Consider the following 27,105-nt stretch of genomic DNA (forward strand, 5'->3'; position numbering starts at 1 on the left):
TTGCTGAAAATATACAATGACCCTGGGTTCAGTCCCGGACTGCTCACCCTCGGCATTCACAGATGTCACAGTAACACTGCCCAAGACCCTGAAGGAAGATCCTATGTAATTTTGCCACAGGAAAAACTTGTGGCTGGAGCAGGTCCCCCGGACAGTGAGGGAGCCTAGCTGTCCACCCAGGTCTGCAGCCTTATGGTCTGTTTCTCCCACAAAGTACAAAGATGCATGCATTCCAAAATGATAAAGTTTTGTTTCCTTCTTATAAAAACGAGTTTAAGCAAAGAAAGCCAATGGGTAGTATTAACAAGGCAAGCAAAGAGAACGTGGAGGAGTCTAGGGAAAGGAGAGTTTTTCACCAGAAAGAGCTTTATAAATTATTTTTCTCCTGTATTTATAGCCTCATTAAGGGCCTGAAGCTGTTACTTACATTTTTTAAGTTATGCTTCATTGCATTTCACAAGGAAAATTATACTGCAATGGCATTAATGGAATGGGGGTCTTCGGAGTCATGGGATGCAGCTTTTGTGGGGTCTGGGGGCCACAGTTCTGGGGCCTAATGGCAACACTAGAGCATGCTGTTCGTCATGACCCAACTTGCAAGGTGAGCCCTGAGCCCCACCCCAGCTTGGTCCCCACCCCTCCTTGGGCTCCCTTTAACAGCCCAAAGGAAGTTGATTCTTACTGACTTTTCACTAGGGTCAATCTAACATCTACTGAAGCACTTAAACATGGCAGGAGTTGAACATCAGTTCTTTTCTATTTCTTACAATAGCCCTGTGACTTAGGTACCCTACCCATTCTGCAGATGAAGAAACTGAGCCTGAGGAAGTAACCTGACCAAAGTCACAGCACTAGACCAGTCTTGTTTCAGCTGTGCAGACCAAGAGGCCAAATTATGAATGCTATGTAGGTATCTGCATAAGAAAGAAAGCAAGATTCCACAAAATTCTTATGGATGGAGTTCAAAGTATTGTCATAATCACCAAGTACCATTTTCCATAATGTATGTCTACCAAGGAGTATGGAATTCTTTAGGGAGGGGGAGAGTTAACATTTCACTCAACTGAGGTTCATAGTAAGTGTTCCTTCCCATCAAAATCTCTTGCAAATGTTTGATTTTTCTTTTTTTCCTCCAACCATTTAAACATGTAAAAGCCATTCTTAGCTCAGGGAGTGTCTAAAAACAGGTGCTGGGCTGGCTTTGGCCCACTTACCAACCAACTTTTATGCCATAAGAAAACAGATCTATGTAAAATAAGAAATCACAAAGGGGTCCAGTCTCGAGGTGCTTCCTCACCGTCCCCTCACGCCCAGACTCTGAAACAGGCCCAGTGTTTACTGGCTGCTCTCCCCTCCATGAAAGGGACCTCGGCCACCCTGGCGTCACTGCTTCCTCAGCAACTACCGAGACCAGGCAGTCAGCAGACACTCCATAAAAAACTGTTGACTAAATGGGTGAGAAACAGAAGCTGTGGCCCCCAGAGAATCCTTCCCAGTTTGGACACTCGTAAGTTTTGTGAATATCTGAACTTGACTTGAACCCATTTATGCTTTGCTGTGCAAAATACAATGCTCAGTGAGGTGGGGTCTGCAGAATGCTTGGACGCTCCCAGGAAGAGAAGCGAAGAGCTTCCCAAGCCTCAGAGCACTGTTTTTGCTCAGCTCATCAAGGACGACTGGATATTGGACATGAGTAAGGGCCACAAGCTGAAGCCACCGCGCAGACCTTCCGCATTTTCAGCTTGCAGCAGAGGCAGTGAAGCTAAACTGAGAGAAGGGACAGGGGATCAATTTTACCAGGCCAGCAAGAGAGGGCCAATCGACGCTGCACGACAGCAGCTCTCAGAAACAGGCATGGGGTCCAGAAGAAGGGTTGTGCTCCAGTCCCAAGTTCAGCCTCCTGTGCCCCAGGACAAATGTGACCATTTCCATGGTCACTGGGAACCATTCTGCAGGCCACACTCATGCCCCCAGGCAGGGTGGGCAAAATAGCAACGCCAACCAGGGAACAAGGCCAGAAAAGCAAAACGATCTTTATTTAAGCCCAAAAGCATATTTTTATGAGCTCAGAATAAGAAAAAGATTTCTGAAAATAAGGCTCTAAACAGCATAGACAACATAAATGAAAAGACTGATAAATATGACTGCATTAAAATGTGAAACTCCTAATCATCAACAGCTACTGAAAACAGAGTTAGAAGAAAAGCGACTCGCTGGGAGAAGACCTACAAAGTGTCAGAATCTAGAATCTTCTTACAGAACTAGGAAGACAACACAAGCAGTCCAATAGGAAAATGGACAAAGCTTAAGAACGGGTACTTCCACTGATGAGGAAACTCCAGTAGGCACTTCATGAGTACTCAGCTTCACTTCTAATCAAAGAATGATGAATGGAACACGGAAGCTCTCTTTCACGCCCATCAGACTTGCAAAAATGTGAGTCTGACATTCTCAAGTGGGGAGAAGACGAGGAATGACAGGAATTCACACAGTGCGCGTGGTGGAGGAACTCTGGAGAGCAATTTGGAAGCTCCTAAGGAAGCTGGAGATGCTCACACACGCTGACCCGGCCGATCCTCTTCCGGTCCTCACCCTAGGCTGGGGACAGACACGGACTTGCACAGGACAACAATAAGAAAATGCGCTCTGTGACCAGTGCCATAACAGGAAACTGTAGGACAAACTCACTGTTCATCAAAAGCAGAGTATGCTCACACAATGGAACAGTACCCAGGCTTCAAGTGAACATACACCAGCGTCATGAATCAACATGGATAATTCTGAGAAACTGAATACTAAGTCACCAATACAATCTGCAGAATATCACCTACAGCAAGCTCAAAAACATGATATTTTAATGGGTGCATAAAATGGAAAGGTGTCGTTTAAATGTACAGGAAATGTAAAGACCAAATTCAGGACAGTGGTCACCTCTGGCAAATGGGATCAGAGAAGGTGCCAATGAACTTCAACTGCAAGATGTCTTTCTTTAAACAATCAGGAACCAGCATGGCCAAATATTAGACTACAGAGGTGCCAGGAGGCTGGCACACAAACTTGCTTGGTGTTATTCTTGGCAACTTTTCTCTGCCCTTTAAAACATGTTGTGTTAATGAAATTCATTATAAAGAATAAAAATATCACTAATGTTTGAGGGGAAAAAAAACCTATGAAAGACAAATGGAATCATTTACCATTAGTACTCTTAGCTTCAAAACTCCCCCTTGACTATAAAGGAATGAGCATCTAAGACAACCAGTGTTCCCACTGGAAAAGAAAGAGCAGATGCAGAATGTCCATCTGGGAGAGTCTGTCTGTTATGAACTTTTTCATTTTATGAAAAGCAGCAACAGTTGCAGGATAAACGCCAATTGTAGCGGAAAAAAATAAACATATAGGATAGATTTATCCACCCGAATTATTAAGCCATGACATTCCAGAAATAAAAATAGCAAGGCCTGGCCAGCAAGTGGGAGGTTCTTTAAACACTGACTCCCAAGAAGTCAGGGTGGGAAAACCACAGGGAGGCTGTCCTCCTGGCCACAGCCCTGCCATCTGCCTCCTGACCCTCACCGAGGGGCTGCGATTTGGTAAGTAGGACCCCTGACTTTTGCCACTAAGGAGCACAGAGGAGGTTCCATGTGGAGTCGGGGAAACAAGGAAACCAGACTGTAAATCACAACCTTTACCTTGTCCTTCCCTTTGACCGGGAAATCATATATTAAAATGCAAAGAGCATGCACTCAGGAGTCGCCAGATCTTCACTGTCTAACTCCAGACAAGTGAGTTACTCTCTCTGAGCCTCAATTCTCCATGTATTAAACTGAGTCACACCACTTCACTGCCAGTGTCACTGAGGGACAGAAGGATAATAGACAGACACAAACTAACATGAACAGATGGATTGAGTATATATATACAGAGAGAGAGTAGTGGTATACACTTGGAGTGTAATAATTAGTACCAGTATCTGTAACTCCTCCTTCTCACTGGTTGTCCATAGCTCTGTTGCTGTTAGTGGTACTCAGGGGAGGCTGAGTCCCTTTCCTCTCCCGGCCTGTCTAGGAAGGGCACAGCCGGCACAGATGCAAAGCCAGCTGGAGTTGGGGTTGCGGGGCTGGGACCCGGAGGTCACTTAGGTCCAGAAATGCAAACCTCAGGGACAGACGTCAGGTTAAGGACACAGTTAAGGAGCTCACAGTAAAAACCCTGGCTGTGTCTTCTAGCACATGATCGCCTCAGCTCACCAGTTCCTAAAATACAATTCACCCTCTTTGGTCATCCTTGGGCTCTCTAATAACAGCCAAAACACACATAGGAACTGACTCTTCCAAACAATGTGGTTATGAAGGAAATCGCAAGAGAAACTTGTGGGACTCGCCCTGGGACCGGTGGGGAACTACTTCACCACCCAGGTCTCAGTTTCCCTATGTGTCAAACAGGGCACTGGGAGATGGCGGCCAAATTCCTCTTCAATTATCAGCTTGCTCATTCCTTGTTTCCTTGCACACAAACCAGGTCCCCACAGCAGGCAAGCACACATCACCCGCCTGTCCTGGCCACGTTCGTCAGCATTTGAAAATAATGCCTGGGGTCTATATTTGAGGTCCTCCCCTACAGAACAGAAAACACCCTGCCAGGAGGGACTGAAGATCCTTCCTCCTTAAACACAGAGAGACAAGGAGCCGGGGAAGGACCAGCCTGTCAAAGGGCAGACTAGAAGTTGACCAAAGAAGCCAGGTTTCAGGCCCCTGATGAGCCTCAACTCTGGCCTCTGCATTTTAGAATTCTGATCCACTCTGCCGTCCACTGGGAGGTGGCTGGTCCCCTGCTCCCCTGCAATAGGAGAAAATATCTCCAAAGGGCCAGGAATCAGACCCGCCTCCCACACCCTGTGGATTCCAGGGCCTCTTGGGTTCACTTCAATTATCCACAGTCTTCCATCATGTCTTGGCAAATGAACAATTGTTTGGCTTATCACTTCCGATTAGGACAGGAACTCTGCCAGGGAAATAAAAAACGCCAGCCTGCTACCGCCAAGCCAGGGGGGATGCATATTAACTGGTGCGTCTTTTTAAATTTCCTTAAGTAGCTTAATCCATTAAACCATCCCAACTGCTCCTGCAATCTGCTCACGCAGGCACCCTCCCTCCACGCTGAGCCGACAACAGGCCCTCCATCAGAAGGAATTAGCTGACTTCTTCAGCAAACACTGTTGGTACATCTAGCAAGGGACAGAGTCAGGAGTATTTGCTGGTGGAGTCCTCACTTGGGCATGTATGTTCAAATAACTGCAACTTTCAGAGCTCCAGAGCAAGCGATTTACCTCTGCAAGTGGATCATCAGATTCAGTAAATCAAAGGACCGAAACTTCGAGTAACCCTGTTTGGGTTTTCCAGAATGCAAAGGGTAGTTCATGACTGTCCAGAAAATTTAAAAACTAAAGCAAATTTAAAAACTAAAGTGGAATTGTAGAGTTGAAGCCCTGGGACTCTGAATTCAAATTCCACTCATGATCACGGGATGATCTGAATGAATCCTTGGTGCCTCTGTTTACTCATCTAGAAAAATGGAAACAACCGAACACAGCCTCAGCAAGCTCCAGGGTGATAAGGTGCACTTTGTCCACCTGGGCCTCAGAGCCACCTAGTCACAGCCTGAAACATTAGAACCCCCACTGAGTATCACACACACCAGAAAACCTCTCGAGAAAAAAAAAAAAAAATACTACGAATTCAGTGAAAGCGTGAAGATTTTTCACACACTTTCTAACGGCACAAAGAGGCCATAAGATTAACCAGGGCTCGTTTCTTAAAGGTTCCATTATTCACTATTAAAGTCACTGTTATATAAAAACTAGATGTAATGTAGATACATAACATGTCATTTTGCAAAGCATACCATTATAATGTAGCTACATGATTAATAATTAGAGGAAGGGTGATCTGAAATGTAAAAGGATCCACCCCGAATTTAATACAATAGAATCATACCAGGTGAGATGAGAGAGCAGACGGGAGTTGTTCATTAAGAAATGATTTTTCAATAAATTAAACAACGTGTCCTATGGTGTGGCTCCAGGTCTTCCTGTTACTGCACTGCTCTCTGCTGATGGGGAGCATTCAATACCACGACCCTGGCCAGGAGTCAAAGGCTTGGTTGGTGAACGCTGAGGTGTCCATCTGGGCCCCACGCCCATTACTTTCCTGAATCTGTCCTTGCAATGTCACCAATGGCCTCCCAGACCTCCCAGTTGTTAAAGCCAAAGCTTACTTTTCGTACTTTACCTTAGGCACAGTTCTGCTGCAATGGACCAGCTGGGTGACTCCCTCTTTAAAGGTCAACCCCTTGGTCTCCCTGACATGCCTCTCTGTGCCCCTGCTTCCCCTACACACCGGGTTCTCTGCAAATTCCTGCTTGATCACCTTGGAGGCCCCTTCCTCCACCCACCCCTCAATGATCCCCAAGTTCTGCTCCTGTCTGCACAATCAAGGGACATCTACCTTGGACGTGCCACTTCATCCACTACTAGGTTCAACCCTCATGGCAATATCCCCCCATTGATGCCTCCACTAAGCTCTCTTCCTGTCAACTGAATCCTCCACCCACAGCTTCCCTCTTCTGCTGGCCAAGATGCTTCCCTCCCTAGCACAAACTCAGCACATCTGAAATAGAACTCTCGGTTCTTCTATGCCTGCTCCTCCGGCGTCGGGTATTTCCACTGGCAGAACCACCGACCATCACCCCCTTCCACATCGAGCAACAGGTGGTCACTACTTCTCACATCCACCCTTCCTCTTCTTCCATGTCACTCATGCCCCTGGTGCAGATACTTCTCTCCCACTTGTTTTGCACAAAACAGCAACCTCAGTGGCCTTTCTGCCAACCCCCGCCCATGAGAGGCATCCTTCACAGAGCTTCATAGAGCCAATCTGATCATGGCACCCACTGTTTCTAATCTTCCCGTAGCTTCCCACCCAATGAAGGATGCGGCCGGAGGTCCTTGGATCTGTGCTGGAGGGTCTGTGTGGACAAGTAATCCCGGATCCCCGGGGGTTTCCTCCCGCACCCCACAGGACAGTTTATATGCCCCCCTTCGACCTTTCAACATAACTTATGCAAATCTCATCTCCCCACTTACTAAGGCTCCATAAGCTTCTACTGTTGTGCCTGTTTCCCCCACAACCCCAAGAGCAGTTTTTACACCAAAGGAGGGAATGCACCCTAACGCAGCCCAGGGCCCAGACAAAATGTGTGCTGCAAGGAAGGAGAGAGGGAGGGAGGGACGGGGAGTGTGGGGGTGGGCGGATGGATATGGGTGGTTGCTTCCTTGTGCTATGATGTTATGAAAAGCATGCCAACAAACATTTTGTGGATTATTCCTGCAAGTTAGGATTAGTCCTCAATCCTATGCAGAGTCCACACTTGTGAACAGTTTAAGATTTGCGGAACTGAAACATGTTTCTTCATGTTGAGATAATGATCCCATCCAAACTTGCTTAATAAGAAAAATAGGGGGAGGGGCAGGAATCAAAACTATTTTAAATTCATGTTATTCTTCTCTTTCTTAAGAAGTCCACAGACACTGGGGGTTTCTACAAAGCAACCTTCACCTCTGGATTAGCTTGAGTGTAAACCAATGATTCTTCATGGGTCAAAGTAAAAATTCGAATGTAGCCCAGATTCACACAGCAACCTCCGCAGGCTCCAGAACTCTTGGGCAGAACTCATGTCTTGGTATATGATGACTTGCACTGTCAGCGTGGCCTGACACGGCCGCCCAGGAGACAAATGCGACCTTCTGGGCTGATCCACTGTCACAGAGCCAGTTCAGGAGAAGTCAAGGTTGGACACATGTGATCGGGAGAAGGGCCAGGCCCAGGTGCTCCTGCGACTGAGAACGCCCCTCCGCAGCTTACAGGCCTCCACCCTCAGAGGGCTTGGTTTCCCCTCTCCCCATGGTACATCCCAAGCCATCAGCACCCTTCCCTTGGCTTTTATTTGTTTTTTTCTGTATCCAGGGAGTAGAGACAGCTGCAGGCCAGTGGCATTTGGGGTTGGGACTCTCATCCAGAGCAGCAAAGAAGCAAGCCCTTTGCTACTTGAGGCGCTGAGAGTGGCCTGCCAGGAATGAAGGGACCTCAAGGGGCTCGGTCAAGAGCTTGCGTGTGACATGCATGGTCATGGCCCCGGCTACCCCCATTCCTGGCAGCCCTGGCGTCCTCGGAACTCACAGCCAGGTTGTTTACCAGTATGGAAGGTGGCAACACTCCACAGGCTCTGGATGTGAGGAGAAGAATCCCGGCTGCACGTGCTCCTGCCAGGAAAAGGGAGAGGGCAAAACCGAGGCCAGCAGAATGAAGAGCCACACTGAGGCAGAGCTGCCAGCGCAGCCCAGAGCCTCTCCCGACCTCTGCTTAGGTGGATCGTGTGCTTTTGCACTAACCGCACAAGAGACCACAGTTTATAAGGGACACCGGGCAAGGCATCCAGCGCCTTGCTGTATGCCTGCGATAATCAGCTCCAACAGGCTCCTGCCCCCGCCTGGCATGGCTCACTTGCCACCTCACGCCAGGATCCACCCCGTGCTGCACAAGCGATAATGCATTTACAGACAGCCAGGACTCTCCAGCCAGAAGGAAAATTTCACCTAATTAAATAAAAACAAAGCAGAAAACCAAAGCCTTCAACTAGTGCCAAAAAGAAGAAGAGCAACTTGATCTTTTATGGAGCTTTAGAGTCAAGAGTGCCAATGATTTTTTTTTTTTCCCCCTAAATGCATCTTTTAAAACAATCTTCTGGGTCCCTAATTAGAACTCCTTAAAAATAAATAAGAAAACTGCATGCACCAAGAGAAAAATGGATAAAGGAAATGATCGGCTGTGGCACAAAAAATAAGATGCTAATAAGCAAATGAAAAGATGCAGAACCTCACTAGTCATTAAACAGAGGTAAATGAAATTATCATTTCTTTAAAACAATATGTTCGGCAAAAGTTAAAAAGGTGGATAATCCAGGAGTTGGCATGGGTGTGAGGAAACTGGGCTCTCCTGCCCTGCTGGTGGGGGTATAAATTGGTTCAACCTCCCTGGGGCCATCTGGCAATAAATGCATATCCAGGACCATCTACTATGAATTCACCTCTGGACCCAGCAACTCCATATCCGGGAATCTACTCTTAGGAACATATACATGCAGACAGAAGCACGCAGAAAGTAGTGTTGTTTTGTTTTCTTTATGGAATTATTTTAAAAGCTCAAAACTTACAAAGAACTTAAACATCCACCATGAGGGAGATGGGAAGATGATATGGATAGTCCACCCATGCTAGCACCCACAAGAAGGCCTTTAAAAAGAACTTAGAAGCCAGGATGCACTGACGTGGAAAAATATCTACAACACAGACAGAGGGAAAAGCCAGCTGCAGAACAGTATGCGTAGCATAAGCCCAGGCTATTCATCTCTACGGATGTGCCTTTTAATGTGTGTGTACCTGTCTTCATACTTGTATCTTGGAGTATATACTCACAGGACAAAGAATTGAAAGATGTGGATATATTTTCCCCTGGCATTTTTTCTTCAACAAAAATTCCTTGAACTATCACTATGGTAAATATACCTGGAGAGTGTAGGAGAGCATCCAAGATGAGTGGGGGGGGGAGCTAAACGGCACTGTTCATAAATCACACATGTGTGCGTGCATGCGCGCACACACACACAGAGCTCCCTTAACCTTAAGAAACAAAAGCCAAACAGAAAAGGTCAGCCTATTCATCAAATTGCAAAAAAAAGACAAAAACAACAACAACAACAACAAAACCTTAAAACTTGGGAGATGGAAGTTGTTTGGGAGAAGAGTATTTGACATGGTAATGAAACCAACAGTCCCCAGTACTGGCTCAAACTAAAAAGGGGAAGTGAGAATGTTTGGAGGAGCCCTAGGATGGCTGCCCCTTAATGGGTTATTGTGGGAAATGACCCAGGAGCCATGTCCCCTTTTAGAACACAAGCAGAGTCTACATGAGCTTGTGAACCGACCTGGCCACAGGGCTCCCCTCCCTTCTGCCCAGCCCCACAAGAGGCCCGCCAGACCTTGGTGGCTGCGGTGGGGCAGGAGTGCCAGGGGTCCCTGATGAAGGGCTGTACATTTGATTCGTCCCCAGTGGGAAATGCAACATGTCTCTCCAAGTCTGTGAGCCCGAAATGATAGCCTGTTGTGGACTCCTGTTTCCATGCTACTGGGTCTTCCAGGTGGCACCAGGCCATGATTCCTGCTGGAAGACACAAGAGCTCATTCAAGGGCGCCCGGAGCAGGAACGCCAGCCTGGAGCCCAAGGCTGATGGGGCGTCTGGTCGCCAAGGTTTGAGGACTGTCCTCGAAACCCAAGTGCGTGGAAGGTCATCCTGGAAAAGGAGATGGAAACGAGATGATCTTAATGTTGAGAAAAGGAGTCAGGCAGTCTCTCCAGTTCAACAGGAGGACAAAGGAATCAGTGACGCTAGAAGCCAGGGCAGCAGGGGGTGGGAGTGCGGGCCTGCTCCCGGGGGCGCTCTCTGGGAGGGGTGGCAACGCTCTAGGGGTTAATCTGAGCACTGGTTCCCCAGGTGTGTTTACTTCACGGAATGCAGAGAGTGCCCCACTTAACATCTGTGCACCTTCGGTAGGTGTGTTAAATTCCTATAAAAAGTTTACTTACTGAAAAAAATTAAAGAACGCATTTTCTAGGGGCACTGCTGGCTTACAAGCACTGACTCCCTCTTCCTTCCATCCACAGCCTCAGCCACCAGCAAACCCCTCCCTGGTCAGAGTCACGTATGTCCAGCAGCTCATGGTGCAACAGTCCGGCGGGGTGGGCAGCGTGAGGAGGGGAGAATGGCATGTCCAGGGTTTATTTTTAATTGATTCGGTCATTTTCCCCTAATACTCAAAACAGCCCTACCTCTTTTCTCAAATGCCCAAAATGGCATCAGCCACACCCTGATAAACCCCAAGCACGCAGACTGCTCAAGCCTGGCGCGAGGCTCTGTGGTCACATCTCCTGAAGCTGGCTGAAGAACTAGACCCAGAGCTGCTTTTGGAAGGGTTGGCGTGACTGCTCTTGTTTCGTTCCAAAGTGGGTCTGAACCACAGGTGGGGATTCCCTTCGAGAAGCCAGCTCCATCTCTGGTTACCATCGAGCTCGCTCCTCAAATGCTCCTGGGGTTATTCTTGGCTATCAGAGATCTTGGGGGAAGGTCTTCACTAAACTTTTCCATAGGGCTAGTTTGGAGGTTCCCTCTTCTTTTGTTCAATAAAAGGTTTTTTTGTTGTTTCTGGTAAAAAAGAAAAATGTCAAGTTCACAGCAAACTCTAGAGAGAAAAGCAATCCATATTTATTTATATTGAGGGAACCCACAGATTGGGCAGTTCAGCCCTGATTTCTGTCTGAAGCCCAGTGAAATGTCTCAGTCTGCCTCTCCCTCTCCCCTGGCCCCTGCCTTCAGAGCTCTTTCAAAAAGGCACTGCCAAGTTACCACTGCCCAGATGTTCAGGGCGAGACGGCTCAACTCCAGGATAGGAGAGCTGGTCTTCGGCTCCCCAGCAAGGCTTCTACCAACTCCAGATGGACAGCACACAGGAGAGGAGGGGGCAGGCAACGAGGGCTACCCAACCAAGAGGAGCCTGTGACCTGGGAGCACGCTGGGCACCCCCACAGGCACCACTCACCCTCCCAGTCACTTCTGCTCCTTCGCACAACCGAGGTCAGCACTTCCCCTTCAAGGCCAGGTTGGTGCACACCACCATCCATCTGTATTCAGCCTGGAGGTCCCCGCTTATCCCAAAGGACACCTTCCAAGACCCCCCAGTGGATGCCTGAAACCATGGATAGCACCAAGCCTTGTACACAGGCGCCACAAAGCCACAGCAGATCTGGCAACTGAGTGGTGTACACAGCGCAGAGGCTGCTGGGGCTCAGAAGAAGGCACTCCAGAATATGCGCAATGGACTCCCCACTGAGGGTCCCTGGGGAGCAGCAAGTGCAGGGAGGGGCTTTCTCTGAAATTCCCCAAGTACCTTAAAGGCTGGATCCTCCAGTGGATATGATTGTTGTGAGCCCCTCCCCCGCCACCTCCCCAGCCAGGGGAGACCAATGCTGATCACAGAAGAGACATCAGTGCTGACACCACACCCAGAGCCCAGAGGAACTCTGACCCAGGCTATCATCTGCTTCTTGGGCCAGTTCATCTCTCCTAAAAATCATTTGCTAACCCTCCTAAATCTGCCTATGGCCACTACCTCCATCTCCCCTATGAAGACGATACTTAAGCATCTCTCTGGGCTACTGGGTGCTCGCTTAGCGCTCCTGCACTGGCCCCCAGGACACAGAAAACAACCCCAGTGTTTCTTCTGTTGCTTCTATCGCCGGCTCATTCAGCCAACCCAGTTGATCAAACCTCCAGAAAGGAAGAGAAAGTTCTTTCTCCAATACAGTATGCTGGACAAATGCATGATTCATGTCCCCCGGGCAGGATGGAGCAGGACAGCGTGAGATTACGTCACGCTACTCACCATTCAAAACCTATGAACTGCTCATTTCTGGAATTTTCCACTTGCTATTTTCAGGCCTCTCTGTTGACTACAGGTAACTGAAACCACAGAAAGTGAAATCGTGGATGAGAGCAGGAGACCACTGTACACAGGTACATTCCTGTCAAACACCTGTCTGTCTCCTTTCCTCGGGGCGTCTTCTGTTTTCCCACAAGACAAACAGCTTCTGTTCAAACTTCCGCCCAGAGCAACTCAATCTCTAGACATCTCTCCCACCCCAGTAAAAATCCCATGGAAAGGTCACCCAAAGACCACAGGGGAGGTGACGAGGTGTGGAGAGAGCACCTCAGATCACACTCACGGGGCCCAAAGCAGGTCAGGTTCCAAAGATCACACAGGAAAACTTTAAGGAGCAGGAGCCAGCCAAAGGCCTTCTAAAAAGAGTCTTTGTTAACGGGGAGAGGGTGCCAGCACCCCCAGCCTGGGCCCCACCCTCCTGCCGGACTTCCCACCCTCGCAGACAAACAGAAGGACAGGAGGAGCTGAAGGAGGAGGCACAGTAATGTCAGGCATCAGCAAGGGCCAGTCAGTTACCCCAACTCCTGCACAGAAGGAAAACCTCCGCAGACTCCCCTTGGGGCTACAAAGCCCTAAGGAGAAAAGGAGCTACATGGTGTAAAACATCACGCCCCGAAATGGACCTCAGTCCCTCCAAGCCCCTTCTGCAAACAGGCTTCCAAGAGGCTGGGAGGGCCTGCTAAGAGCATGATTCTAGAAAAGCGCACCCTTACCCAAGTCCCCCTGTGAATCAGGTATTGTCCCCAGCAGCGCTTGAAGGACAACGGTCAGAACGCTTGGAAATGTGGAGAAGACAAAATATTCCTCAGAATGAGCGTCCAAACCAATGAGAACAGCGCTGCCAAGTGCGCCAGCGGCACTGGTCTTGGGCAAGCCAATCTACACAGAACAGGGTTTTTACATACCAACACTAACTCGGACCTCCAGAACCACAACAGAGACTGGAATGGAAACACAGAGAATTTCCAACGCTGGCCCCCAAAACCAGGGTTTGTTTCTTTCCATTTTTTCCATCCAGTATCTTTCAAAATACCCAGAGGTTCACATCTTGAAAGAGAGACCTATTACTTGGAATTCCTAACTTCTAGCAACTTTAGAGTAAGGAAGGAAGGCAATCTAAGTTGACTAATTAAAATCAATAGTAAGGAACCATATTTAAAGACAAGAGCGAAAACCAAAAAAAAAAAAAAAAAGGAAGACGACACTATTACATTTCAAATTAAAAACAACTGTGGCCCTACCTGCCTTCTTCTCCCATAGTTACACAATCAGACTACAGCATCATAATGCTAACGATGCCGGTGACAGGCCAGCACTCAAACTTCCCTTAGAAGTGACGTCTACCTCTATGGAGGGCCCACCGAGTGTGAGGGCCTGCTGGGACTTGGCGTATGTTATTTAGTCCACACTGCATCCCTAATGCGTAGCTATCATGCCCATTTCACAGATGAAGAAGTTGGGGTTCAAGATGGCAAAACAGTCATGGAGAACTAGGAAGCAAATCAAGATCTATCCGACTCCACAAAGCACTTTTTCCTCTCGACCACCTCTGTGACCCCAAAACAACAAGACCCCCCTGTTAGGAAGAACACAACACTACAGTTGCTTATGGTCCAACCCACCAGAATCACAATTTGAGTGTCATGGAGACAGCAGAGCTTCTGATGCACAAATCCTGACTTAATCACACATCTGAAGTACTGGGTGACAGGGACCGTTCAAATGCAAAGCTGGATCACACTGGCCACCACTTGGTCTGGCTGCTAACACACCCGAGCTGACCCTCCGCTCGACAATGACATTGGGTTCACAGAACAACATAGTTACATTTAAGGTGTGCCTCCTGTCTATCACGTGCATTCACTCAACTAGCTGATTCACGCATCACACAGGAAGAACTGGTGGAACATCCAGTTACTCAAGGTTGTAGGGAATACCAGGTAGGAGAACAAGGAAAAGCCACGGTGACCAGCAGAGAGGGTTGAGCACTAAGTCACTGTAATGGAAAAGCAGGAGGTTACAGATGTCAGGAAATGGGCTAAGAACTAAGATGTAGGAGTTGCTCAGAGGAAGAAACCTATTGAAGGCAAAGCATCATTCAGTGCTTCCTGGAATTATTGTCAACCAGGATGGTTTTGCAGACTGGGTGAAATGTAGACCTAGATTTCAAACGAAACATTGAGATAAATGGAAGCACCACAGCAAATGGTTGTAAAGAGGGCTGCGAGGCTGGGGGAGAGCTTTCAAAGCCGGGCTGTGGATTCTGGGCTTGCTCAGTGAAAAATCAACACCATCAGTTTTTGAGGGGCAGGGATGTGACTTGAGATGAAAGCTCAGGTAGGTTAACCCAGCCACACTCTGCACAAAGAGACTTGGGAAACGAAACGAGAAGAAAGCAAAACTCGAAGCTACTAGAAATTTATAAGCATCTATTTTGGAATCAAAGAGTAGGGTTTCCTTTAATAATTCCAACATATATTCCTCTTCTAACGAGAAATATTATGAAAGGCCGGTCGAACTTAAATAAATATATTTAGTCTCTTTGACTATTTGCTGAAGGCAGAGACAACTCAAGTCATCAATCTTTGGCTTTGGAAAACAGCAGATGGTATTTCTGGCAAGGGATCCGCTGTCCTAGTTATGTTTTGCTCAGACTAATGCTGTACTTTGTTTGCATTTCTTCGGCATCATCAGAGCAAGGGGCAGGCAGTCCCAAAACATAGCGAGCAATACAGGAAGCTGCTAATCTGGGCTTCGAATTTTAGCATTCAGATAATCCAGATGTAAATACAAAAAGAGGAGGTTATATTCTTCAATCTCCTATGTTGACTTTTTTTTTTAATTTTTAATCTCTGTATTAAGACATGTCAATATTAAAAGCTCTCCTTTCCATTCAAATTGACAATTTTTGAGGTCACCACTCTATTAAAAATTCTGATCAGTTGCCTGCAAATCTTTAAAACCCAGAAGAAAATAAGAGGAAAAAAAAATCAGATGGTAATATGTGGCTATGTATGCAAAGCTGGAAAATTCCTGACGGGTGGTTCCGGATTTCTGGGGAAAAGTTATTATTAAACTATTATGTCTCCGTATCCTATATATAGGACACCTCTAAAAATTAAAATTGAGCAACTAATTAATTTTGCAACAAATTAACTTTATTACCCAATTTAAGTTGTTAGAGGTGTCCTATATGTAGGATACTGGGACATAAAGGGTTAAGACAAATCAAACAATCTTTTTGAACACCAGGTTTTCCTGACCTACCTCTCTGATGTGCTCCTTTCTAGAGTAGCAACAATAATAATAATAATAATAATAATAATAATAAAGCGATTACAGGAAGTGAAGTGACCATAGACTTTATTGCACAGATTAGGTGTCTGCAACTCTGTGTAAGCACATCACTACCTGAGCAAGTAGCACCTGCATGACAGGGGGGGCAGCAAACCCACCTGTGAGGACCCCAGAGACAGCCATGAAGGTGGGAGGCCCACTCACCCTGGAGGAGTTTAATTCCTTCTTCCTGATTCCACTTCACATCTTTGAACATAACCCTGTGGCAGGGAAGAATCCCTCTTCATTCTGCTGGAAACCAGGTTGTCAGTTATGTAAGTGGTAAGTAACCCAGGACTCTCTTCTGTACTTTTTTCCTTGGCTTCTTCACACCCTGGTGAGCAGCAGCCAGCCAACCAGGACGGCCCTTCTGCACAGAGGGTCCTCTGAGGCCCTGCCTGTGATGATGGCTCCCAGCCCAGGGACTCTCGCACTCCCACCCCACTGGGAAGCATTTGATTGCATGAAACAAATGGGCCCATCTCAGCAGAAAAGGGGTTTCCTGGAAAACGCTGCCAAGATAAGGAAATAAACTCAACCAGAAAGTTCCAGGAAGAAAAAAAGGTAGAGGAGCCAGAGATGGCAACTGGGGAAAGGATGGACATTGGGACAGTCTCCAGTCCAATCAGTGAGCACCAGAAAGCAAGGACAGAGCGAAGGTATGCACAGGGCCCTGATCTCAGAGGGCTGGAGAAGGCAGGAAAAGACAAAGGAGGGAGTATCTGGCACTGTCCCCATCTGGAGAAAAGGTAAGGAAAGAGAGTGGTCAATGAAAAGAAATAAGAGCACAGCATATATTATTTTCATAACTGAAGTTGTGAGAGATTGCTCTAATCTTCACAGTGGTAACACCGCTGTAAAAACATGTTTTTAAAAATAAGGTCTCAGTGGAAATCCAAGTCCAAGCTGGAAAACCTTCAAGGAAAACAAGGCAGCGCTTCTTCCTCGCGCGGTGCCATTTCCTGCAGAAACACCGTGAATAAGAAAGGATTCATTTCTTAAAAAGACAAAACAAAGGCCTCGATTCTCTTAAATATGCTTATTAATATTTAGCCAGTTAAACGTGGGCCTTTCCCGGTTGCTGTCTGCCAGCCCATAAATATTCAGGAGGAGTAAACTCAGGCGCGTGTGCACACACAGAAAACACTCATTCCTTCTCCCTCAAGTCTGGGACAGTCATGGAATTATCCCCAGATCTCAGACCCCCACTCGCAGTGACGCATTTCAAACTACAGTCTTTGGTCACAACAAATACCTCGGAGAAAGGCCCTCTCTCCCCAGATTCTAGATAATTTTTTTTTTTTTTAATTCTCCAACTCTTGAGGAGGTCCCAGGACCAAAGAAGAAAGCCACCCTGTTCCATGAACCCTGGAGTCAGGGTGGTGAAAGCTTTTCTTTGGCTATGACCTGCTCCAAGCGACAGCCCCACCTGGGTCTAATCCACATTCCCAGGCCTCTGGGTTCACAAACGGATTTTCAAAAGAATATAGGACTCTACCCCACCTGTTTACCCATTTTACCCGATTTTACAGCCAAGCATTCTTTACATCCGCTAAATAATGCGCCCTACTGGGGGTCCACGCACCAAGTGCCTCAACAAACCTCTAATATTTATAAAAGATTTAACCAAAGGAATCATTAGCTCCATTTCACAGACATGCTGCTCAGCAAGGTTAGACAGTCTGCCCAAGGTCACTCGGCATAAACTGAGGGTCTGAGGGCAGGATTGGCCTCAACATCATTTTGTCTACGCTGGATTCTTTCATCCACCACAAAAAAACGAAACCGTGGGCAAACCCGTGTCACACCCTCTTCCTAGCTCGACAGACCCAGAAGGCTGTACTGCAGCCTATAAGCTTCTCCTGCAGGTTTCCCAGAAAAGAAAATTTATGAGGATTTTATAAAAATCACTGGTCTGCAGATGCTACAAAGTGACTTCCAGTTTTAAAAACTAACAAGAGTCTCCCCAGAGTCAATTATTAGGGCTGATGCAGCTCATAAAACAGACCATAAAACCATTTCTGTTATATTAGTCCTGTGTTTCCCTTTTCCAGAGGGCTGTCTGAGGGGAGAATGCGGCAGAAACTTCTTCCCAAGCCCCAGGGCCATCCACTCCCAGAAAGGCCTCGGGCTGGGTGTCCTCGGTTTCTTCCCTCCTGGTCCAATCAGCTCTCAGGTTTCCACTAAGGAAACATGATTAACTGGACTCCCCTACCAGAGGGTGATCTCAGATGGATCCTGGAGCTGCTTCTAATTTACTTAAGTGATTGCAATCTCCCCTCTCCCCAGTTACTCAATACAGCCAACAGATATAATTGCAAAGCAGGTAAGCCAGTCTCACCAATCTGCCGAATAGGTGCCAGCAAACGTTGCAAATTACAGGGTATAAATTTAGCAGGGTGGGTCTTGACACACATTCCTGCAAATTACATGTTCCCTCGCTCGTAGAAAGTGCATTAATTACTTCAGGTGCATGTACAACTTCCACTTGCTGGGGGCTTTCTGGAGAGCATCAGGTGACTCAGGTCTACAAAGATTAAAGCATAAATAGATAATGACTGCTGAGTGGGTGGGTCTTTTCCAAAGCTCTTGCAATTGGAATTGTTAACGTTCTCCTTATAGACTGAGTTGCTGAGGCACCATGTGTGGGGTTGAGGACAGACTGACCCAAATCGAGCAACAAATAGAGGTCCCCTATAGCTGAAAACCTCAACGAGCGTGGTGGTCACAACGGGAGCAACTTCCTCCCTCTTGAGTTACAAGTTCTGCTTTTCCTGCAAGAAGGCAAATGGCTGCCAGCTGGAGCAGGGCAGATGCAGCCAGAAGCGAGGTCTGGATCCACAGGCTTGAGTCCCTTAAGGGATTTCACCCCAAGTAATGATAACTGAGTGATGTCCACGTGCCAGGGAGTGAGCTAAGTACCCACCACCAGCATCTTCATAGGATTACCCACAACACCATCCAAGAAAAAGAAGAACTAGTGCTAAGTTTGCAGAAGAGGAAACAAAGGCTCAGAGCTAAATAACTTACCCAAGATCACACAGCCAAAGAGTTGGGGAACCAGGTCTGTCTGATTCGAGAACCCACTCTCTTAAACATGAGGTGCTACAGCATCCGCTGAGGGGCAGACAACAGAGGCGCCCCACAGGGCTCAGGAAGGGAGAAAACACCACCACACAGACATTCAACACCTCCTACCTCCTTCAACCCTGGCCTACAGCTGAGGGCTGTTACTGAGGTTGCCCAATAACTCTGGGGAAAATGCTGGGAGCTGTCTCATCCCCTCAATTGCCTCCATGAGAAAACCAAGGCTGAGAAAAGGTAAGATCAGCCAGCCAGAGAGTAGCAGAGCAAAGGTTAGCCCAACCATATATGCCTTCTGAATTCATGGCTTTTGCCCCAAATCTATGAGTTAACTGTAATTCGCATAGCTGCGGAGCCTGAACAACTTAGGGGGGCAATGGATTAAACAGATCCAAATCCCTGGAGCTAGACAGGAATATCCAATGGTGCCATCTGCAAGGTTCCTGCAAGGTTCCACTTCCAGCAGGATGGGGAGAGAGCAGGCCATTTTCTGGTCACATCTAGAGGGTGCACATTTTGCCTATTACTTTATTGGAACCACCTCTGAAGAGCTATAATGTAATGAAACGACAGTCAGGGTTCCTACCCTCCCTAGTCAAGTGCAAGCCACGTGATCTAAGCTGAACTGATAGGATGCTCCATCCCTGGACTGTGACTCTATAGAACAGGGACAAAGACATTGAGAACATTCCATTCCTCCCAAGAAGCAGGATGTGGCAGGACTCTGTTCCCTTTAAGACGGAATCAACATTCTTTCTCTCTGTCCCTGCTCAGTTTAGAAAGCCCCCAGGCATCCTGACAGAAAGAGCTTAGACTTCAGCAGGAAATCGAGGAAGAAGGACAGAAAATACGGAAGAAAAGCAACACGTCATGCTCACAACACCAAATCTGTGGGCATTCCACACCTAAACAGAAAAAGGGAATTGGAAGAGCACCCAGTGGCTCCCAGAGGAGGCACACACTCCCTGCCGGGAGACATTACCTGGACCAGCCAGGTGGGCTGCGGTATGTGTGGCCTTCACATCTGATACTGGTAGAGCATTTCCTCTCTACGATCATAACTCGGTGGATTAATTATACTTGGAATTCTGAAGCACTCAAGGTTATGACCTCAATCCTGGCTTCAGGAAATTGCTCATTCTCTGTCTTAATTGGAAATGTGTATGGTTTTACCCAACAAAAATGTGATAGTAACCTAATAGCACATCAGGGTCACTGTGTACCCGAAAACCAATGAATAAAGTTGGCACCACTGTAGAGGAAATGACTGTTCTTAAATAATAAATATGTAAGGTGCCTGTGAACTTCTGTGACATAAATACCACCCCATAATTTAGGCAGATCCTCTCTAATTCTTTTCTACTAGAGACTGGGAAGCATTGGGGTAGGAATGTTGTTGGGGTCCTGGCCACAGCTGGGCATGCCAAGATAAAAATCGTTTGAAAGACACTCATCTGGATTTCTTAATTCCTGGTACCTTGCCTGTGCTCACTACCCTAGAGTCAGGTGAGATTCCAGTGGACCCTTTCCAGTTGGGGAGCTGGGGGCATTGATGGAGACCCAATGGCACTCAGGGAGGCTGCTAAGACAATTAAAGTTAAGACGTTGAGTCCCTTAAGGGATTTCACCCCAAGTAATGATAACTGAGTGATGTCCATGTGCTAGGGAGTGAGCTAAGTACCCACCACCAGCATCTTCATAGGATTACCCACAACACCATCCAAGAAAAAGAAGAACCAGTGCTAAGTTTGCAGAAGAGGAAACAAAGGCTCAGAGCTAAATAACTTACCCAAGATCACACAGCCAAAGAGTTGGGGAACCAGGTCTGTCTGATTCGAGAACCCACTCTCTTAAACATGAGGTACTACAGAAAAAGCACCTGGAGCAGATGACACTGACTGAGGGTACCAGTGGAGACCTCTGAACGATCAGTGCTCCTCTCCTGGCAGGGCAGCAACAGGAAGAGAACAGCATGCCAGCGCCACACTAGCTGTGGAAGTCATGAGAAGGATGCACGGGAAGAAGTGAGAACTTACACAATGCGGTCAGCTACAGGCTCCAGCCCTGCGGCCGTCACTCTTCCAAACCATTCAACTCTGGGGCCACAGATGGATGTGGAGCTTCTAGAACTACAAGCATACACTAGGAATAGCCACAAACATGCCATCCAGAGCCATCCCTATAATAACCAAAACATAAATGCCCCAAATTAGGGAGTGGTTAAATAAATTATGAAACATCTACTGGACCAAATTCAATACAGTCATTAAAACAGGCTTGGAAGAGAAAGTGAAGCAACCCCTCTGAGAGAAGGACAGCCCGCTTGGGAGATGCACTGTGTGGTTTGGGAAAATGAGTTAGTATTAGAATAGAGCTCCGGATTGGGAGACAACTTAAAAACCAACTGTTTACACAATGCAGACTGCAGAAAATAAAGCCAGGGAAAATTTAATTGACCAAGAGGTTGGGGTAAAGAAGACCAAAGAAAAACTTAAAATGGAAGTTGTTCAATGAATAGAAAAATGGTCACCATGTGGAAAATGGAAAAAGGAATTAAAAACTATACACACACACACACACACAAAAAAAACTATTTACACGCATACATCCAGGATATGACTGAAAGGCTTATATGCCAAAATTTTTCTGAGTGGTAGGATTACTGGTGATTTTTGTTTTCTTCTTTCTGTTTAAATATATTTTGTAAACAACTAACAATAAGAATACCAATACATCACAGATGTCCCCAGTTAGATTACTGGTCAAAGCAGGTGGAGCTTTTGGGGATCACGCTGCCTCCTAATTATTAAATGAGAAGCTACGATTTGATAAAGAAACTGCCCAGGGATGCAAACATGAAGCATGATGTTAGAAGAATTCCTCCACAGAATTTTCAGGTGTCAACCTAATTTGTGATTTAAAAATATATCAGTATTTTTAGACATCAAGAATACAGACTTGGGACTGGAGTTGTGGCTCAGTGGTGGAGCACTTGTCTACCCTGTGTGAGGCCCTGGATTGGATTCTTGGCACCACATATAAATAAATAAAAATAAAGGTCCATTGGCAACTGAAAATTTTTAAAAAAGGAATACAGACTTACACCTCACCACTCAGACTGAGGGAAATGACCACCTTGGGCTCAGAGTCATTTTTTGCCCCCCAAGCTCTCTTCCCAACTGTCATCTGCCTTTCCTGGTAGTTTTCTGCTGGAGGAAGTACCACTAATCATCTAGAACACACAGCCCTCCAGGCCTGGGTAAACCAGTTCTACCACTTCAACAGCGAATATTCCCTTGACAATGTGATCATGCACATCCCACCTTCCCAGGTCCTTCCACTTCCTGGGGCTCTAATTCATTCCCTCCTCTGCAGGCTCCGTCCCTTATCCACTCTGCCCAGGCCACAGCCCTCAAGGATCATTGTTAAAGCTGCCTCCACCACAAAGCTCCTCAGGTCCAGCCCCCTGAGGGACTCTTTCCCTCCCCCGTGCCTGCATTCCCTTGTGTCTCAGGACCCACATCCAGCTAAGGCTGGGCCCAGGTAACCAACCATAGTCTACTCCACAGCACACCGCAAGGGCCCTGTGGCAACATCCTGCCATTAATCACTCTTGGACAATGCCAAGCACAGGGCTTTGCACACAGTAGGTGCCCAATCCATTTTCATGACTGAATAAAAGCTGTGCACTCCCTAAATGCAGGGCCCCTGTCGGCTTCATTTTTAACATAGATCAGAGCTTCACAGAGTCGGGTACCCAGTTGGTCCCATTAAACGTGTCCTGAATGAATGACTGCAACGGGGCCACAGGAACAAATGCATCTGCCTGAACTGCTCTCCCAGGGCTCATCCCGGTGAACAGATTTCTAAGCCGAGGTGACCAGGCCAAAGGATAATTCATCTCCCTAAAGATGCTAAGTGTCAGCTGAATTGCTGTATTTAATAGGGCCTGACTTGGATGGGCCATTCTGAACAAAAGCAATAACTGCTCCAGTAATGAGTCCACTTTAAATTGCTATTACTACTACTACGAGTCCAAAGATTCCTGGAGCCACTAGACCAAGGCCCCAATTAGATGACTGTAGCCTTTACAAACCACAGACCCCTCGACTCACATCGCTGACCTCCCTGGATTCACAGAGGGTCTTTTCCAAAGGAATCCAGGATGATCCTCTTCAGAGGTTCGTTCTAGGTTGGTTTTTTTGGTTTGGGGTTTTGGATTTGGGGTTTTTTGAATCCGCCTGCTCTGCAGGCTCTGCGTCATTCCACACAGCTGAGAACACAAGCCTGATAAAGAGAGGATCTGCCATGGTTGAAAGGAGACAGGATGAAGGCCTCAGAGAATCACTCGCATATTAAATGTGCGTATTCTAGTTCTTAGGTGCATCCAATGCACCCTGGGAGTTCTTCCAAGTCTCAGGATGGAGGAGGAGGGAAAGGGCCTTTATCTGCCACGACGGATTGTAATCTTGAACAGACAAAAGGAACAAAAATCAGACACGTATTCAAACTGGGTAACAAAGGAATAACTCGGCTCCGAGGTCTTCAACACAGAGATGGAATCTACCTCCTCCACCTGGCTAATTCTAGGTTAGAGGAAACGTGGACCAAAGATAGCTGTTTGGGCAATTCTGTCCATGTGAATGTACTTGTGAACTCCCTCCTCCAGCGAACACTAATCCTGCTCCTTGACGTCACCTGGATGAGTTAGCTCCCCTGGAGAGAAGACCATCAAATCTGAAAAGGCCACATGGGTCCACACCCTCACCATGTGTCCTCTCTACTCATGACAGCTCAGAGGGTGAGCAAAGAGGACAGCAGTAGACACTTGAGGTTCAGAGTCAGACAGACCTAAGTCCTGACACTACCAGTCCTGGTTGTAAGTCTTGAGCAAAGGAAAGAACCTGTTTGAACCTCAGTATCACGATCCATAAAACGGGAATAAGAAAAGTTTCCACCTAATCATAAAAATAGTAATCATTTTTTAAGGACCCATTAGGGGCCACTCAGTGTGCCCAGTACTGTGCATGTATTACCCTATTTGCCATTGCTGGTCACCCCAGGATCACCACCATGATCCTCGTTGGACAGATGGAGGAAACAGGCACTGGTATTCCCGAAGGCACGAGGTTTGCGTGGAGGGGCAAGGACGTGGGCCAGACCTGCCCAAGTTCAAAAGCATGTGGGTGGCTGTGCCAAGAGGCTGGGAGTGTTGGAATGAGACCATGCACTTTACAAGGGGGCTGGCACTTTCCACCAGAAATGGTTAACCACATTGTCTCATCACTGTTGTTTATATTTGCTGTCTTGATTCCCTGCAGTGCACTGCTTGTTCTGGCCCTTTCATCAGATAGGGAAGGACGTAAAGTCTTGACCCAAGGAAGAGACCTCCCACTGATCCTGAAACATAGTAGACTCTATTTATCGTCATGAAAACCAGCCAATGGCACGTTTCCTTCCGAGTCACCAAGGAGAACCTGGAACCCAGAGGAAGGCCAGCACTGTTGAACAAGCTGAAGAATACCTCCTCCTGTAAGCCTCCACTCAGGCCCCTAACCAACCAGAGGTTTTCTGTCTCTGAGAGGGGCACCTTTTACCAGCACTAAATTCATAAAAAGGGAGAGAAATGAAAACCTTTAAGTCCACATGAGTCTTTTTTAGCACAGGAAATGATCCCACTGGGAAGAAGTAAATATTATGTACCAAATTAACTCAGGAGGTACAATGTTCTTCTAAACACTGAGCTAAACTTGGTGGGGCAGTGGGGTGGACAGTCCTGGCCAGGAACCCAGCCCTGGCCACGAATGGCCTCTTAGACACTAGCAGGAAGCAGCAGGTGAGAATCCACTCAGACATCCCCAGAAAGGAGCCCTCTCCCTGTTAAAAATGCACACCTCTTCCAAAAAAACAAAGGCCAAATGTTTTCTCTGATAAGTGGATGATGATATGTAATGGGGGGTGGGAGTTGGGGGTGAGAGAAGAATGGAGGAAATTTGGATTATGTAGAAGGAAATGACAGAAAATGAAAAATGGTGGCGTGAGACAGACATCACTACCCTGGGCACATGTATGATTACAGGAATGGTATGAATCTACATTGTGTCCAATCACAGAAACAAAATGATGTACCCCATTTGTGTACAATGAATCGAAATGCAGTCTGTAAAAAATTTAAAAATAAGTAAATAATTTTTTTAAAAATGCACACCTCTGGACAACCCAGGACCCTTTTGGTACCTCAACCCCAATCCTAATACCATTCCTGTCCTCTCCAGGAAAAGGTTCTCCTTTCTTTGCATCTCAGGCCAGGGCTGAGTAGTCAGGGCACAATAATAGATCCCACTGGGCTAATTCACCGGCAGCAGGGAAACACCAGGTCCTCTTTCCATCTAATCTCCTGTATATGTTTCCTCATTTTCTATTATCCTGTGCCTCAGACTTTACTTTCAGCGGAAAGGTTATACCCAAGATTGCCCAAACAAGAGACAGCTAGAAATTTTGAATGTTTTTACTCTGAAGTGCTGAGAAAACAGCATCTTGGCCTGAGAAATAAAATTAAAATGGGGCCTCCTTTCCTCGCTGGGATCTTGAGACATGCCAAGCACTGGGTACTGCATGCAAAGTCAGGCACAGCATGACCACCCCAGCCCCAACAGAATCCACTGACATGGAGGCCAGTTACTACCAGCACCTTTTCTTAATCTCAGCATTCACTCCATCTTTTAAAAACAATATCCAGCCTCTTGGTACAATGGTGACACAGGAGTCAGAAGACCCCATTTCTCCAATCAACGACTAATAAATCGGGTAATCTTGTACCCACATTCTTAAGCTCTGGGACTCAGTTTTCCATCTGTAAAATCTATCAAAGTATGGATTCTAGATTCAGCATGATGGGTACATGTCCAGCAACTCTTTAAAAATATGGCCTGGAAACTTTTTAAAGATGTGGATAGGAATAGATTAGAATAAATCAGAATGTATTAGGCACAGGAAGAGTAGGTTTTGATTCAACTTTATATATATACATGTTCTAATTTGCAATGTAAATGTGACTTTTTCACAGCTTTATTGAGATAAAATTCACATACAAGTCACCCATTTAGAGTACACAACTCAGGGGCTTTTAGCATATTCACAGAGTTGTGCAACCACCACCACAATCCAATTTAGAACATTTCATCACCCCCAGAGAGAAACCCCCTTCTCCATTTCCTCCACGTCCCACCCAGTCATAGGCAACCCCAGTTCCCTGACTCTCTCCACGAATTTGCCAATGCTGGATATTTCCCATAAGTGGTATCACCTTACATAACTGACTTCCTTCACTAAGCATATGTTTTCAAGGTTCACCCACATTGCAAGTAGGTGCCAATACTCTGTCCTTTCCTATGGCTGAACAATACTCCACTGCATGGGTGCACCCTTTCTCCACTGCTGGACACTTTCATTTTTGGTGCTGCCCCGACCCATTTTTGTACAAAATTTTTGTGTGGACATGTGAATGTGCTTCTGTGTGTCACTATCAACGAAGTTGAAAGCCTGTGAGCTACAGGATGGGGGACAAATAGTGACACCATTCTGTGACATTTTAAAAGCCAATTCATGCCTTTCACTTTGGAAAAGGGAATAAAGACCATCAAACCAAGGTTGCATTCCCAGGTTCATGCAGCCACCTGGGAATCTCCGTGGCCAAAACTGCTTCACTATCATCGTGAAGAACAGATCACGTCTGAGAATGTCAACTTCTGAAATATGCATCTTCTTTGTCCAACAGACTGAGATGAGGGGTGCTTCCATGCGGGTGATAAAAGTTGTTGAACTCTCAGGACAACCTGGTCACATGGGTAAATGTCCTTCCTTAAGCCAGCTCCCACTCCAAGAAATTCCTGCATCACAAGCTTGCAGACAAAGGGCGCTTACAAACAGAGCCATGCAGCCAGAGGCCTGCCCTGCCCTGCTGTGCACACACACATAAACTATTCAATCTCTGAACCACTCCACACGGAATGGGACCCCTACAATTGCTGCTACTACAGAGCTGGCGTAAAATGAGAGGCACGGGTCAAAAGCAGCTC

The 27,105-nt window shown here is 46.8% G+C and overlaps 1 protein-coding gene across 5 annotated transcripts in view; it reads right to left on the reverse strand.

The window, feature by feature from the left end:
- Ldlrad3 (low density lipoprotein receptor class A domain containing 3) overlaps window positions 1-27,105 on the reverse strand; it is a 226,504-nt gene that overhangs the window by 162,388 nt on the left and 37,011 nt on the right. The window contains exon 1 of one of the 5 annotated variants that reach the window (XM_047519353.1): window positions 21,064-21,153. The exons of the other annotated variants lie outside the window; for them this stretch is intronic. The gene's annotated coding sequence lies outside the window, so the exon portion shown is untranslated. Of the gene's footprint in view, window positions 1-21,063; window positions 21,154-27,105 lie in introns of those variants that run through there. 5 annotated transcript variants of the gene reach the window in all.

The sequence above is a fragment of the Sciurus carolinensis genome, chromosome 11 (genome assembly GCF_902686445.1).
Source record: "Sciurus carolinensis chromosome 11, mSciCar1.2, whole genome shotgun sequence".
Taxonomy (NCBI): Eukaryota; Metazoa; Chordata; class Mammalia; order Rodentia; family Sciuridae; genus Sciurus; species Sciurus carolinensis.